Below are 16,151 nucleotides of genomic sequence, written 5' to 3' on the forward strand. Positions count from 1 at the left end.
AACTTTTTAAAGTGGGGGCCAGATCACGGTCCCTCAGAGAGCTGGAGGGCCGGACTATATGAACTACTAATTCCTACTGTAACACCTCGGCTGCGCTCACTGCCCAAAAAACCTGGCTGGCCGGATCAGACTCCTCTGCAGGCCACATGTGGCCCGCGGGCCGTAGTTTGAAGACGCCTGATCTAGAGGGTATAAAGCTAAGTGAAATAAATTAGAGAAAGACAAACACCATAGGATTTAACTTATATATGGAATCTAAAGAACAAAATAAATTAACAAATAAAATAGAAACAGACTAATAGAGAGTAGACTAATGGTTGCAAGAGAAGAGGGAGGTGGTGGATGGAATTAAAGAGGTGAAGGGATTAAAAAATAAAAACTGCCCTAGCCAGTGTGGCTCAGTTGGTTGGGTGTCATCTCCATGCACCAAAAGGTTACTGGTTTGGTTCCTGATCAGGACAAGTGCACCAGTTGTCATCTTGATCCCTTGTAGAGGGCATGCAGGAGGAAACATCAACATTTCACTCTCACATCAATGCTTCTTTCTCATATCAATGTGTCTCTCCTTCTCCCTCTCTCTTCCTCTCTCTCTGAAAATCAATAAAAATATATTTTTCTAAAACAAGTACTAATTGGTAGTTACAAAATAGTCACAGATATACGAAGTACACCATTGAGAATCCTATCTAATAAAAGAGTAATATGCAAATTGACTGTTACTCTAACACACAAGATGGCTGCCCCCATGTGGTCAAAGATGGCTGCTCCTAGGTGGACACAAGATGGCTACCACAAGATGGCCAGCAGGGGAGTGCAATTGAGAGGGACCAGGCCTGCAGAGGAGAGCAGTTTTGGGGGGACCAGGCCTTCAGGGTAGGGCAGTTGGAGGCAACCAAGCATGCAGGGGAGGACAGTTACAGGCAATCAGGCTGGCAAGGGAGTGGTTAGGGGGTGATCAGGCTGGCAGGCAGAAGTGGTTATGGGAAATCAGGAAGGCAGACAGGCAAGCAGTTGGAAGCCAGCAGTCTTGGATTGTGAGAGGGATGTCTGAATGCCTGTTTAGGGATCATGCCTAAATGGGCAGTTGAACATCCCTAGAAGGGTCCCAGATTGGAAAGGGTGCAGGCTGGGCTGAGGGACACCCCCTCATCCACAAATTTCATGCACTGGGCCTCTAGTATAGTCAATAATATTTTAGTGACTATGTATGGTGCCAAGTGGGTGCTGGGAATACTGGGAAGAACACTGCAAAGTGTATAATTGTCTGGCCACTGTACACCTGAGACCAATACGAAGTGATGTTAGAGGTGAAGTGTAATTGAAAAACAAAAGCTAAAAATATTAATAGCAAAACAAAACAAAAACAGTTGATGCAGGGAGATTTCTAGAAAGCACTTTAACATAGTAATACAGCACAGTGCCCTTATCTGAAGTTTCACTTTCCCTGGTTTCAGTTATCATAGTCAACCATGATCTGAAATATTAAATGGAAAAATAAATAATTCATACATTTTAAATTTTGCATTGCTTTGAACAGAAATCTTGAGAGTCCCACTCTATCCTGCCTGGGAAGTGAGTCACCCCTTTGCCATGTATCTGTACACTGTAGACACTGCCGGCCCATGATTCACTTAGTAGCCATCTCAGTTATCTTGATTATCTTATGACTGTCTACTGATCGTAGTTCTTGTGTTCAAGTAATCATTATTTTACTTCATAATGTCCCCAAAGCACAGAACTAGTGAAGCTCACAATTCAGATAAGCCAAAGAGAAGCCATAAGTGTTTCCCTTGATTGAAAAGCTGGAAGTTCTCGACTTAAGGACATAAAAAGAAATTCTGTGCTGAAGTGCTAAGATCTATGATTAGAATGACTCTCCTATTTAAATTTGTGAAGGAGAAAAAAATGTACTAGTTTTTCTGTCACACCTCAAACTGCAAAAGTTATAGCCATAGTGTGTGATAAGTGCTTAGTTAAAATGGTAAAGGCATTAAATTTTGGGTGGAGACATGAGCATAAAACATGTTCCAATTGAAAATAAGGTCTCTGGTCTGAAAGCACTAAGCCTATACAGACTTTAGGAAGAATCCCCTGAAATGAGTGACAGAAAGCATTTGCTCCAAATAAGAGATGGTTACACAGATTCAGGAATAGGTTTTGTCATTTTAACATCTTCATTACAAGAAAAAGAAAGGTAGGTACAGTACAATAAGCTATTTTGAGACACAGACAGATTACATCAATGTAACTTTTATTGAAGTGTATTATTATAAGTGTTCTACTTTATTAGTTATTTTTGTTTATCTCTTACTGTTCTTAATTTATAAATTAAATATTATCAGAAGTATATATAGAAAAATACAGTGTTTGTAGGGTTCAAGCACTATCTGTGACTTCAGGAATCTACTGGATATCTTAGGATGTATCCCCCAGAAATAAAGATGGGCTACAATAATATGGGGATTTGTTAAAGATATAACCACAAATGAGGAGAAAATTAAGAAGTCAATATCTCTATAATAAAACAGAAATACGTATTGATCAGAAAAAGTTTCCATATGGCCAAAATACTATGAGTGTTTAAAGTGTATTTCACCAGTACTCTTTTGGATTATCTTGAGTACTAGGAGATGAAAATAGACTTAGGCTATAAAAAGGAACTGGGATATGGTCCCAGCCTCTAGCATGTGAGACTTCTCATCCTTCTTTTCTGTGATGTATCTTGGAATATGATGAAGGTCTTTTATAAAGGCATTTTAAAACTAATTCTAAGTTTGTGATTTTACTTTCTACCACAAGAGATTTATTGATTTTTTTTAAAGGCTAATCTATAATAGTAAAAGCAAAATATGTTAATTAGACCAGACATCCTTCCTTCCAGACAAAGCCTCAGTGGGAGGGGGCTGCAGAAAAGCCCTTTCAAGAATTTCATGCATCAGGCCTTTAGTTTTAAGATAAGAACATTGGAGGTTAATTAAATTTTATATGAGGAAGTTGCTTATTATTATTATTATTATAGTATGACTTGTTGGAAAATTTGGGAATGGAGAGCAGGGATATTTGTGGACTGGAAGAGGCCACTTCTGGTGGCATACAGGAAAGAAATTGTTGTGGAATGAATGTTTGTGTCCTCCCAAAATTCATATGTTGAAGCTCTATCATGATTGTATTTGGAGAAGAGGCCTTTGAGAGGTAGAGTTAATTTTATTTGAAGAATACATGAATTAAACACTTATCCAGATCAATACTAAAATGAATTTGTTTGAAGCTGAGAAAATGTATGACCAGTAGTATATAACCAACTCTGGTCTTTTAAAGTGTTATTTGATGTTTAGAATTTAAGGAAACTGTCTTTCTTAAAAAGCATTTTATACATAAGATTTATAAATACAACATAAACAATAAGAAAGATACTAACAAGATTTGATTAAGCATGAGTTTGATATGTTAATTCTCAATTTGTGTTTCTATGATAGTTAATGTTTTTTCCTAAAGGGACTACATACAAAGAATCATACTGCAATGTGAATTCCTTCTGAAGAATCAGTTTTTACACTGCTCAGCAAAATTGTTTTCTAGTATTATTTATTGTTTTATATTATAAATATATTATTTTATACTCTTTCTATTGTATATCTATCTGAGACAAGAATGCTCACACAATATTATATGATTAACTCTAAAAGTTTATTTATTTTAGTTGATCTCCTAGACAACTGATCACTTCCTTGATATTTCTCATCTTCAAACTCCATAAGAGAATGGACAAGGTCATTTCTTCCAGTCATCACCTAAAATGAATTTCCACACAACTGTCAAGTTTTTGAACCAGGACACATCAAATGGCACAAATCAGATTACAGGTTATCTTCTGTTGGAGATGTCCACTCCTGCATCATCAGCGGAGGCTAAGGTTATTAGATTCTGCCCAAGTTTAAAGAATTACTAAATGCAACTCTCTGGAAGGGGCTCATTCATGTGGAAATTTCATTAAAAGAGGCTGAGGGATGCCAGATCTGAAGAACATCATAAAAACTTTTGCAGAACACATGTGTTTACACACACACACACACACACACACGCACACACCAATAATACTGTACATAGAAAAATAAAGTCTTCACACCTTGAAAAACAATAGCTCATGATACACTCCATTGGGAAGCCCTTATTACAGAACTCAGTCACCACTGAGTATGTGATCTGTAACAAGCACTGCTTACAGAGCCTAGTACAGCAGCATGTAAGAGAGGCAGGATTCCTGCCATCAAAACTTATATTCTAATTTCAGTAGGCAGAGAATAAACACTTAAACAAACAAATAAATAAGGCAATTTTGGGTATTAAGAAGTAATATACAGGGAGTAAAAATAATGTAATATGATTAAAGCTACTCGTACTAAGAAGCATATTGTATAAGGTGAAATTTTCAGGAGACAGCTTTAAGAAATTAACATTCGACTTGGCATATGACTGAGAAAGACCTGAGAAACGGTGTCCCAAGTAAAAGAAATAGCCAGAATCAGAGCCCTGAGATTCAAACTAGCCCATTGTTTTTGGAGACCAGGAAAAGGACCAAACATTGGGAGGGTAGGGGAAAAAAGGTGTCATGAAGGGAGATAATTGTAGAGATTAGCAGAGGTGAATAATAGGTAGTAGATAACAATAACAGATTGTAGAATGTGCTTTTTTATTCTAAGATTAATGACAAGCCCTTTGCACCTTCAAGCAGAGGTGTGATGTGACTTAGTGATACTTTAGAAATATTGCATAGTGAGTGCTCCAGGAGGAAATAGAAAAATTGAAGCAAAGAGATTATATAGGGGGCAGTTATTTTAACTAGGCAAGAAAGTTATGACCATAGATCAAGCCTTTAGGGAAGTAGTGATGAAATATTTATTTTAAAATATATATCATTTTGAAAATTGGGCTGAGGACCAGAACATACTGAAGAACTGGATATAGAGTTTGAGCAAAAGGGATCTAGTGTATCTTCTATGTTGGGGTCTGAGTGATTGATGCATAGGGTGCCATTTAACAAGATAGGAATAGTTTGTAGGAGATGACTCAACTGCTTCATTCTGCCAGTATGTGTAAAATTGGTGGGTGTCTTAATGGTTATTTTTAAGAATAGCTTGAATGTTATTTGATTGATATTGATGACTGATCTTCCAGGTTGATCTGCCAAAAAAAGGCAATGGGATATATAATATATGAATCTCAACCTCAGTACAGGCTAAAAGTACAAGGTCATTATTACCTGCACTAGTGGCCCAGTGCTAAGAAAGAAGTTTTATTGTGTAAAGAGACACTACAAGGACTAGGTGTCTTTAGGATTTTGACTGTCCTTTTTTGGTAAGGTCTAGTTCTCCTAGTGGAGTTCTTTGTGAATTATTCAAAACCTTAAGGCCTTATCAGATGTAAATTCAAGTAGTATAGAAGGATGTACAAGTTTTCCAATTGTAAATATATATTATTATATCAATATTCAAGCACATTGATTATTGAAGATTACTGCGGTAGGCAGACAGACATGGGCAGAGCAAGGATGATGAGCCAGGTACAGGTCACCAGGCGCTTAGCAAAAATGGGAATACAAGGAACTCACCCAAAGGATATCTCTTCTTCCCCCAGCATATCGCTGATCATACAGTTTGGATTCTCCCATGATATCGATATTTCTTCTTTGGCATGTTGCTAGTCATGCAGGTTATATCCCCTTATAGAGAGAAATAAACAAGGGTGTTGGAGAATAACTTTTAAGCATTAAGCCCCCAGAACAATGAGGTTCTGACCTGTATCAGATACATCTAGGCCTCAGTTGTGTTTCAGCTCCAGGCCCAGAAAAGCAGCAAAACCTGATAAGCCACATCAGGGCTGACATAAGGTCCAACTGTGATGGTTAATGACCCCCTATCCTGTCACAGACCAATCAGTGGACACCATGACCCTGAAAGACATAACTGGGAAACTGATTAGATCTATTGAGATCATTCTCTGGGACCTTCTCCAAACCCAACACCTTTAAAAGCCCTAGAACCCAGAACCCAGTGAGCTCTCCCTCCTGGGAACATGTCCTTCCTCTCCAGCACCCTCCTATTTCCCCCTGGGTGTTAGCTCCTGATCCCATTTCTTTTATTGCTCACTGCTACGTCTGTGACTTCTCCTATAGTTTGAATCTTAGCTCTGAATTCTTTCTTAGCCAGAACTCAAGTACCGAAGTTGCTGAACTCAAGTCGGTCCAACTCCACAGGTCTAATATTTGGTGCCATTCTTGCTGCAGCCAACATTACCTCTGACACCTTTAAAACACTTAACACCCACAATTATTAATTCATTGACAACCATCTCAGTTGGCTGAGGACTGTCTAGTGTTAGCACTAAAATTTATGATTCCAGGAAACTCCCCAAATCCTAAGCCAGGAAAACGGGTTAGCATGTAAATTATGTTGTTTATACCTATCAAGGCTATTATGGACTTACTAAAGCCCTCTCTAGAGAAAGCATTCCAGATTTTCACCATAAGAGATGCTATTAATTGGTATTAACTGGAACAAAGAGTTATAAAGATAAAAGCCCTCAGATTTAACAGAATTTCTGAATGAAGACATCAAAGTTCTGTTTATTTATTCTTCTCTAAAGATTTTTACCAAATCATTCTGATGCAGCTTTGTATTGCAACAAGTTTAGCTATTTTTTCCAGTAACTAAGAAAAACTGTTAATTGTTTAACTTTTGAATGTGCAGTCAAGTAAGTATAGTTTGTCTCTGCAGAGGGACAATGAAACAACATGAAAGGAGCTGATTAGAATGACTGAAAACTTGAAAGCTTGGGCCATAACAGCTCTGTCAATATGTGTAAAATTGCTGGGTATTTTAATGGTTATTTTTAAGAATAGCTTGAATGTTACTACTTGTGGATTAATCACCATCAGGAATAGTCACACAAAACAGGAAGCCTACAAAGAGAAATTCAGAGTTCTGAAGCACTATTAGAAAACATCAAAAATTCTAAAATAGTATAAATAAATTTATGTAATAAAAGGCAAATCAACTGGCAAATGACCAGTCACTCTGATGCACACTGACCACCAGGAGGCAGATGCTCAACATAGAAGCTGCCCCCTGGTGGTCAGGGTGCTCCCATAGTGGAGCACCACTTAGCCAGAAGCCATGAGCCAGGCTCACCACTGGCTAGTGCAGTGGCGGTGGTGGGAGCCTCTCTCGCCTTCACAGCAGTGCTAAGGATGTCCAACTGATGGCTTAGGCCTGCTTCCTGTCAGTCAGACATCCCCCAAAGGCTCCCAGAATGTGAGAGGGTGCAGGCCTGGCTGAGGGATCCCCCCTTAATGCACAAATTTCATGCACCAGGCCTTCAGTATGCACATATAAAACATAGGAAGTAAGAAGAAATGCCAATGATCAGATTAACAGAATGCATTTGAGGATGGTGTAAATAAAGCATATCAGATTTGTGGTCTCTCAAAAAACTTTCAAATATATAAAAAAATGTATATTTTAATTAAAACTAATAAATTAATATTCTAATATATATAAAAACCCAGGGTCTGTAATGATCAAAGCCTTGTCTGATGGGAAGTCAATCCTATAGTCAGTGCTGGGTTGCCATGGTGACCCAGAACTAACTGCTGAGGGGGCTGTGAATCAAGCCCTGAGAAAGGCTTGAAGAAAGAAGCAGGGTCTAATCATTAGCCTCTGAGACAGCTACTGATCAGCCCTTGCCTCTCTCTTTCTCTCCTCTTTCTGATTGGGCCTCCTCCAGGCAGCTGATCAGCCCCACCTCTCTGATCAGGCCCCAAGATGGGCCTGAAGACACTGACTGTCATAGAAACCTACCATCAGAACCAAATCTGGGTGAAGTGCCAGGAGCCAATGGCTGCCTAGGAGGCAGAGCTTTAGATGCTGACTGACATAGAAACCAACCAATGAGAACCTAATCTGGTTGAACTGCTAAGGCAGAAGCTAAGGTGGGGGCTGAGGAGGGGTCTTAAGGACAATAGCTGTTTGGTGTAAGCAGCAGTCAGACATCCCCCAAGGAGTCCCAGATTGGAGAGGGTGCAAGCTGGGCTGAGGGGAACCTCCTCATTCCCCCATGCATGAATTTTTGTGCACTGGGCTGCTAGTGTTAAAATTATGTAAATAAGCCTATACAATAGATTATAACATTAAGTAATTCAGTCTTCAATGTAAATGAAAATTCACCTAGTAAACATGCATTTCTTTATACTATCAGCACTAATATCTTTTTCTCTTTAATTCTACTTTTCAATATTACCCCAAAGCTTAAATCTTCTGTCTACTTCTTAAACCTATGAATGGGTCAGCCTGTTTTCTGTACTGAATTCTACCAACTCCAAACCTCTCAAAGTTTTTTTTCTTTTTTCTTTTTTAATATATTTTGTTGATTTTTTACAGAGAGGAAGAGAGAGGGATAGAGGGCCAGAAATGTCAATTGAGAGAGAAACATCGACCAGCTGCCTCCTGCACACCCCCTACCGGGGATGTGCCCACAACCAATGTACATGCCCCTGACCGGAATCAAACCCGGGACCTTTCAGTCCACAGATCAACACTCTACCACTGAGCCAAACCGGTTTTGGCAAAACCTCTCAAAGTTTTTATACCTAAAATTATTTTCTCTTTCTTTTGTTTTATCTCTTATATCATCAGCAGTTTTTATTTTTTTAGCTTCACTAAGGAATTCCCAACAATGCTTGAAATTCTTTATGATCTCCTATGCCTAAAAGAATAAATATTAAAATAAAAAATAAAGCTTCCCACAATCTTCAAGAAATTGTAAACTGAAGGATTTGTGTGATAAGAAAGGAAAATCATTCCTCAAAGTAATTATGGTATCTTCCCTTTGAAAAGAACACCTTACACTGTCTTTATTAAATTGGTTTCATCAAGATCTTGTGACTATTTTTTGTTAATCTGTATTATAGTAAAATTAATAATATTTATTTTCTCCCAGATAATTTCCCTTTTATATGAGAATTTTGTCCAGTGGTATTCCATTAAAAAAAAAAAAACAAAAAAAACAACGAGGAAAAGATGTATTTTGTTTCCTGAAAAACAGAAGGGATATGTAATTGGACTTCAACTTAGATTAGATTCTGCCAGAGAAAGTGTTATTAAATAGAATTAGAATAATCTCTCTCACACTTTCTAGCTTGTTAACTTCATCAGAAGACAGTAACATTTTACTATGCAGCTCCAGTCATTAAGTAAAAACCTAATTCTGTGGCACAGAGACATTGGTGGTGGCCATTGGGCTGAACAGATTACAGGAGATATCTGAATTATGCTTATCTGCTCATTTGAAGGAAACTAAAGGGAACGTGAACAGTTTTGACTGACCTTTTCTCATAGTGATTAAAACTTGTATTACAGTGTTTGTCTCGCCTATTCTATTGTATTCTATTGTATTCTATTGTATTTCATTCCTCGGGTTAAATTAAATTATAATATTTTGACACATGTTGAATCAATTTCTGTACATAAACTATAATATTTATTGGGTGAATTGAGGTAGGATGGCTGTAAAAATACTTCTTTACTTTTCAACTCTCTCTGAACTATTTAAAAAAATAAAAATAAAGGCTGTTTGCACTGCCATATAAAAAACGGAGTGATAAGGGAACACTTACCAATTTTATTAAATCATTTTCTATATATTTTAGCCATTCATAATTTTAAGAAAACAACCTAGAATACAACCTCCACTTTAAAGCACTAAATATGTGAAAAGTAACAGGAGATTACAAATCATCTATCTTTAAGTTGTTGACTTTATAAATAAATGACCTTAAACTCAGATTATCTACATACATAAAAGCCTAAGTGGCTATTATGACAGAAAGACCAGAACAACCGGAATGACTGGTCACTATGAAGCGCAATGTCTACCAGGGGCAGACGCTGAACACAGGAGCTGCCACCAGCCTGCAGGCCTCAATCATCCACGGGGTCTGCTGGCCAACCTCCTGGTCTCTCCTCTCAGCCAGCAAGTCCCGATCGCCAGATCAGGGCCGGGCCCCAGGCTGGGATGGGGAACCGGGGTTGGGTGGCAACAAACATGGGTGGCAAGGGAAAGAGGAGGTAGGGAGGTGGGTAACCTGATTGGCCCTTATCACAGGCCTTATCCCACCCATACACGAATGCCTCTAGTTAATTATAATAAAACCGAGAAGGTTAGCTACTCTTTAGTGTACTAGTATTCAGGCACTTATTTATATTGTGGATATGCCTTTTATATGTGGTGTAGCATTGAACAATTTGCTTAAATTTAATATGAGAGAAACTCATGGAATACTGTTTTGATTACTAGTAAATGACAAAACTGCATATAAAGTGCTTAGCTATATACTTGGCAAACATTATTATTAATAACTAGAGGCCCAGTGCACAATATCCATGCACTCTGGGAGGGTGAGGGGGCCAAGGGTCCAGGAGCCCTTAGAGGATGTCCAATGGAGTGGGCATAAGTTAGTAGTCGGACATCCTTAGTTCTATCACAGAGGTGGGAGAGGCTCCTACCACCAGTGCTGTGCTGACCAAACAGCAGCCCAGCTCCTGTAGGCATGTACTGACTTCCACAAGGCAGTTATTGTATTGAGCAGGATCAGGCCAAAACCGGCTCTCCGACATCCCCTGAAGTGTCCCAGGGGAAGTTGAGGGCACAGACCAGGCTGAGGGACCCAGTGCATGATTGGGATCAGGGAGGGATGCAGGAGGTTGGCCAGCTGGGAAGGAATTATAGGAGGGCTCCAGGGGGTGTCTGGCCCATCTCACTCAATCCTGATTGGCCAGACCCCAGCATCAAGCTAACCTACCTGTCGGAGCATCTGCCCCCTGGTGGTCAGTGCACATCATAGTGACTGGTCAACCGTCTGGCCCCTTGTAGTCAAAGCACTTCATACCAAGTGGTTTAGAGGCCTTAGCATATCATTAGCATATTATGCTTTGATCGGTTGAACTGACCACTAGACGACCAGACACTTAGCGTATTAGACTTTTATTATATAGGATTATTCCAATGATATTTGCAAGAAGCTCTAATAAGATGAAAACCATTGTGTAAGGTCACAATGAAAATATTTTACATTTATTTTTCCTTTAGTATTGTATACTATCTGTTTGACTTTTTGTTGTTGTAATTAAATTCAATCAACTGATAACAAGAAATAAAAAAATAGAATAGCCTCCAAAAAAGTGTTGAGAAAAAATTGTGTGCAAAAATGTCAACTATTCTTACCTTTAAATATTTTGACTTATAAATAAAATGTAAATTTCTCAAAAGAATTGTTAAAAATTAAAACATTACTTCACTTCTACTTATTTAAAACATGGAATAAAATCAAGATAAAGCCATCCTACAGACTTAAAAGTTTAAATCTAAATTATAAATCAGGGCAATGAGTAATTAAGCAATGCTTATTAGATGGTTCTATTAAGATGAATTATCCTAATATGGCTCTTAAATTAGCTCACATTTACATAATATGAAATAATTATAAATATTAAAGGTCTATCTATTGCTTCATTACAAACACCTCCTTGGCATACAGTAAATGAGGTTAGGAGGGTGCATTCAAAGTATAATAATCATGCAAGTTATCACCTTGGCAAGCTAATCTCTTCTAATAAAGTACAAAGTACAGATACAAATCTGCTTTCAGAACAAATAATTACTGCTTTTCTTTCTATGTTAAACTTTCCTTCTAAAGAGTTTGGAAAATGCCTAAGCACAGAATCCAGCATCACAATTAAGTTTAATCCAACCAACAGCACAAAAAGCCACATTTCCATAAAGTAGAACCCCAGGAAATAACTCTCTACTGCACATTTTAATTCTGTTAGTGTAATTAAAGAAATCCAGACTAATAAATGGCTAATCAACTTGCTCTGAATTATAAGAAAGATTAAGAAAAGATAAAAATGGTCTGTAGACCCTTTATACATTTTTAATGCTGAGTCTCACTCATAAAGGGAGAGAAAGGAAGGGAGGTGAAGAGAGAGAGAAGAAAGAGAGAAAAAAAACACCCCTCCCTGTGGTCAAGAGTGAAATAATTCAGACAGGAAAAGAAAAATATCTATTAGCTCACTTATATGTGGAACCTAAAAATAAAATCATATTAATGTTTTAGTAATATTATAGTAATATAATATTAATTTTTTTAGCCTTATCCAGCTTGTCTCGGCAGTTAGAGCTTCAGTGAACTGCATACCAGAGGGTTATGGTTTTGATTCCTGGTCAAGGGCAAGTACCTAGGTTGCAGGTTCAATCCACAACCCTGGTTCTAGACATGTGTGGGAGGTAACCAATCCATTTGTCTCTTTCACATTCATGTTGCTCTCTTCTCTCTCCCTGCTCCCTTCCACTCTCTCTGAAAAAAAAAAAAATCAATGGAAAGAATATTCTCACTTCTCAAGTGAGGATTAAAAAAATACTACTAGTAAAATAATATATATATATATATATATATATATATATATATATATATATATATATATTTTTTTTTTTTTTTTTAACAAAAAAACCCCTCACATATACAAAAAACACATTGGTGGTTGCTAGTATGGTGAAAAGTGGTCTGGTTGGGTTTATGGAGAGGTGGGGAAATGGGGAAATGGGGTCACAAGGTATCAGCATCCAATTGTATATAAGTCCTTGGACAATCTATAATAATAAAAGTGTAATATGCTAATTAGACTAGACAGTCAAATGACCTTTCCAGACATCATTCTGGATGTCCTTCTGGACAGAACCACCATGGTGGGGGCTGAGGCAGAGACAGTTGGGGCAACCAGACAAGCATGCAGACAGGGTAGGGGTGATCAGGCAGGCAGGTGAGCAGTTAGGGGAGAGCAGGCAGGCAGGCAAGTGGTTAGGAGTGATCAGGAAAGCAGGTAGAGTGGTTAGGGGCTATCAGGCAGGCAGGTAGGCAAACAGTTAGTAGCCAGCAGTCCCAGATTGTGAGAGGGATGTCAAACTTCAGAATCAGATCTAAATCAGCAGTCAGACATCCCCTGATGGGTCTCAGATTGTGAAATGGTGCAGGCCAGGCTGAGAAACCTCCCCACCCCACCCCCAATACACTAATTTTGTGCACCAGACCTCTAGTAATTAATACTATTGTATACTTGAAAGTTGCTAGTTGAGAAAATCTTAAAAATTCTCATAAGAAAAAGTAAATATTTGCAGTGATAGATATTATCTAGGCTTATTGTGATCCTTCTGCAATGTATACATCTCAAATTATTATGTTGTATATCTGAAACTAATATAATGTTACATGTCAATTGTATCTCAATAAAATTTAAAAATAAAGACTCAAGAAGTGCAAAAAATAAGGAAGGGAGAAGGAGAGGATTGGTAATTTTTATAACATCTCCTAGGACTAAATTGAAAGTGATCCTGTAATTTAACTTAAAATCAAGGAGAAAGATTTGTCATTTTACATGACAAAAAGGTTCAATAATTATTATGAAGCACGATGGATTATGAAACTTGCATGTATATCCTGTGGTAGTTATTTGTTGGAAAATGAATCTGATTTTAATTTTTCTAAGGTATGGTAAGCTGTGGAAAAATAAAACAGAAACAAGAAAGAAATGAGGGAGCAAAAGAATGAGGAAGGGACTAAGTTCAGAAGGAGGGAAGAACAGGCCACCCTTAACAATCGTTCTTCCTCCACAGCTCTAACCAGCAAGGTAAATACATGGAACTTCACAGTGGTTGACAAGCAATTGTGCAAAAACATATATATAAACACCATTATACAATTTACATTTCCATCTAAAATATTCAATCATGAGCTTCAATTATCATAACATACACAATTCCCAACATATTATATTATGAACAGTTAAAAGTTACATTTATTTTTCACAAATATGATGTAATGACATAGTGATATATTGATGATAATTATTCATTTAAAAAATATGAACAAGCATTTCTTTAATAGGTGGTTATTTTATGTCTCCTTTTTATTTAAAACCTTTACTTGATTTATCCAACAGAATTTTTTGCCAGCATCTTTCACTAATCCTTGAATTTTACATCCTTGAAATGAATAACCCTTCATACATAATCTAGAACACACTTGAAATTTAATTTTTATTTCTCTTAGAAGTCTCTAAATTAAAAGAAAATATTCAGATGGTTTTTATTTCAATTATTAACAGTAGATAATAAATAAATAAAAAAGTAAAATGCTACAAATTTTCCTGGTGAACATCTTGTTCTTAATGAAAGAGGAAACACATATTTATTGCTGGAGTATGATCAGAGTATATAATTCCTTTTATAGCAATATATTTTTTAGATATCGGCACTGAAAAAAACTTTTTTATGTAAATGAAAATAAAATGTGTTTTATTATAATATTTCATTCAAGAATTTAAATTCCATTAGTTATAAGCTAGAAATCATATAATGATCAATCATTAAAGTTCATTTTTATTGATTTATTGTCTGATAATTCCGCTTGCCATACCATTCAATTTTATTAATGTAAAGAAATGTGAAAATATTTATTCTTCAATTAGTAGAGTCCATCACATTTTCAGTCTCTTACAAATTTAATATACCTGTTCATTTCCCCCCCTCAGAGGAATTTTTTTCTTTAGACTAAAACATTTAGATAATTTTGCAAAAACAAATTGTTTTTAATGTCAATAGACATTTTCTAAGTCTACATTTTTATTAAAGCATACATATTATTACATGTTTTAAGTATATTTTCAGAAAAATTTTAGAGCTAGAGGTTTAGCTCAGTTAATATAAAAAAGTTCATCCTATAAACTAAATAGTAAACTCAGTCCTCAACATCTAACCAAGCAGCCAAATTAGAATTGCTTTTTATCATGAAAAGACTAAATTCATGTTTCAATCTAAATATTTGTATTAATACAGAGTTTAAAATCCAGATATAAATTCAACTCAGAGGGGCATTTGTTCTTTTAGCAGTAGCCCCTAACTCTGAGCTAAAATACATTTAACGACTTGTTGACTTACAGATGTTCATGTGATTTCATAAGAGATTTATTAACTCCAATGTATAAATTAGCTATGATAGAGAGCTATGAATAGATCATTGAGAACTTCAAAAATTGATATAATTAAAAAGAAAAAAATATTTGATAGCTCAAATTCATTGCTAATCAATAGAGTTTTATAGGGTTTTTAGCTGTCTTGTGGTAATTTATAACTTTATATAAATTCTCGTTTGAAATAATAATATTCATTTAACACAATTAAAAACATAAGGGATATAATCTGTCCCCATAAAATAATGAAATCAAAATATAGGGTGTTGAGTCCGAGTACATTGTCTCATGAAAAGGAAGAATGAAGCTGTGGACAAAAACAGTTAGCAGAGCAAAGTTTATTGAGTGCATCCATTTGCCCATGTGTAGAGTCCCACATGGTCATAAGCTACGTGAGCCATGGGGAGTGCATCTCCTGCCATTAACCTAGCCAGCTGGGAGAGCGGAAAGGAAGTGCCTACATGTTTTTGTATATATGCTTCTTAGTTCCTGATTGGTCCTTTTAAAGATTCTGCCTTAATAACATTCTTGGGATTAGTTATATGCCTCACTGCCTTGTGATTGGTTATCTGCAAGCTGTCTGTAGTAGCAACATTCATACATTTTAAAGTTCATCTCCCACAAGTGCCCTTCCTTCCCTGTCCCATTGAGGTGTCTTAGTAACTCCACCTCATTTTACTTCCTCCCTCCCAACAGTTCCTGTCCCTGTCTACCTAGCTTCCCTCTGTTTCCTCATTTGCCCTTCCGATTTGGAATCTCCAACTGCTGTTAGGAATGAGGGCAACAACCGCTCTGGATTCTTCCAGCTGAAGAGGGTCATAGCGCACGCACGCACACACGCACACACACACACACACACACACACGCACACACACACACACACACACACACACACACACACACACACCCCCCCGATATTTTTCGGACCATAAGACGCACCGGACCATAAGACGCACCAGTTTTTAGAGAAGGGAAATGAAGAAAAAAAGATTCTGAAACAAATAGTGTCCTAAAATATTTTATGTGCATTAAAACCCAACATCACAGTCATAAACACATGTAATCAACCCTGTA

This window comes from Pipistrellus kuhlii, unplaced genomic scaffold, assembly GCF_014108245.1.
Source record: "Pipistrellus kuhlii isolate mPipKuh1 unplaced genomic scaffold, mPipKuh1.p scaffold_m20_p_3, whole genome shotgun sequence".
NCBI classification, from domain to species: Eukaryota; Metazoa; Chordata; class Mammalia; order Chiroptera; family Vespertilionidae; genus Pipistrellus; species Pipistrellus kuhlii.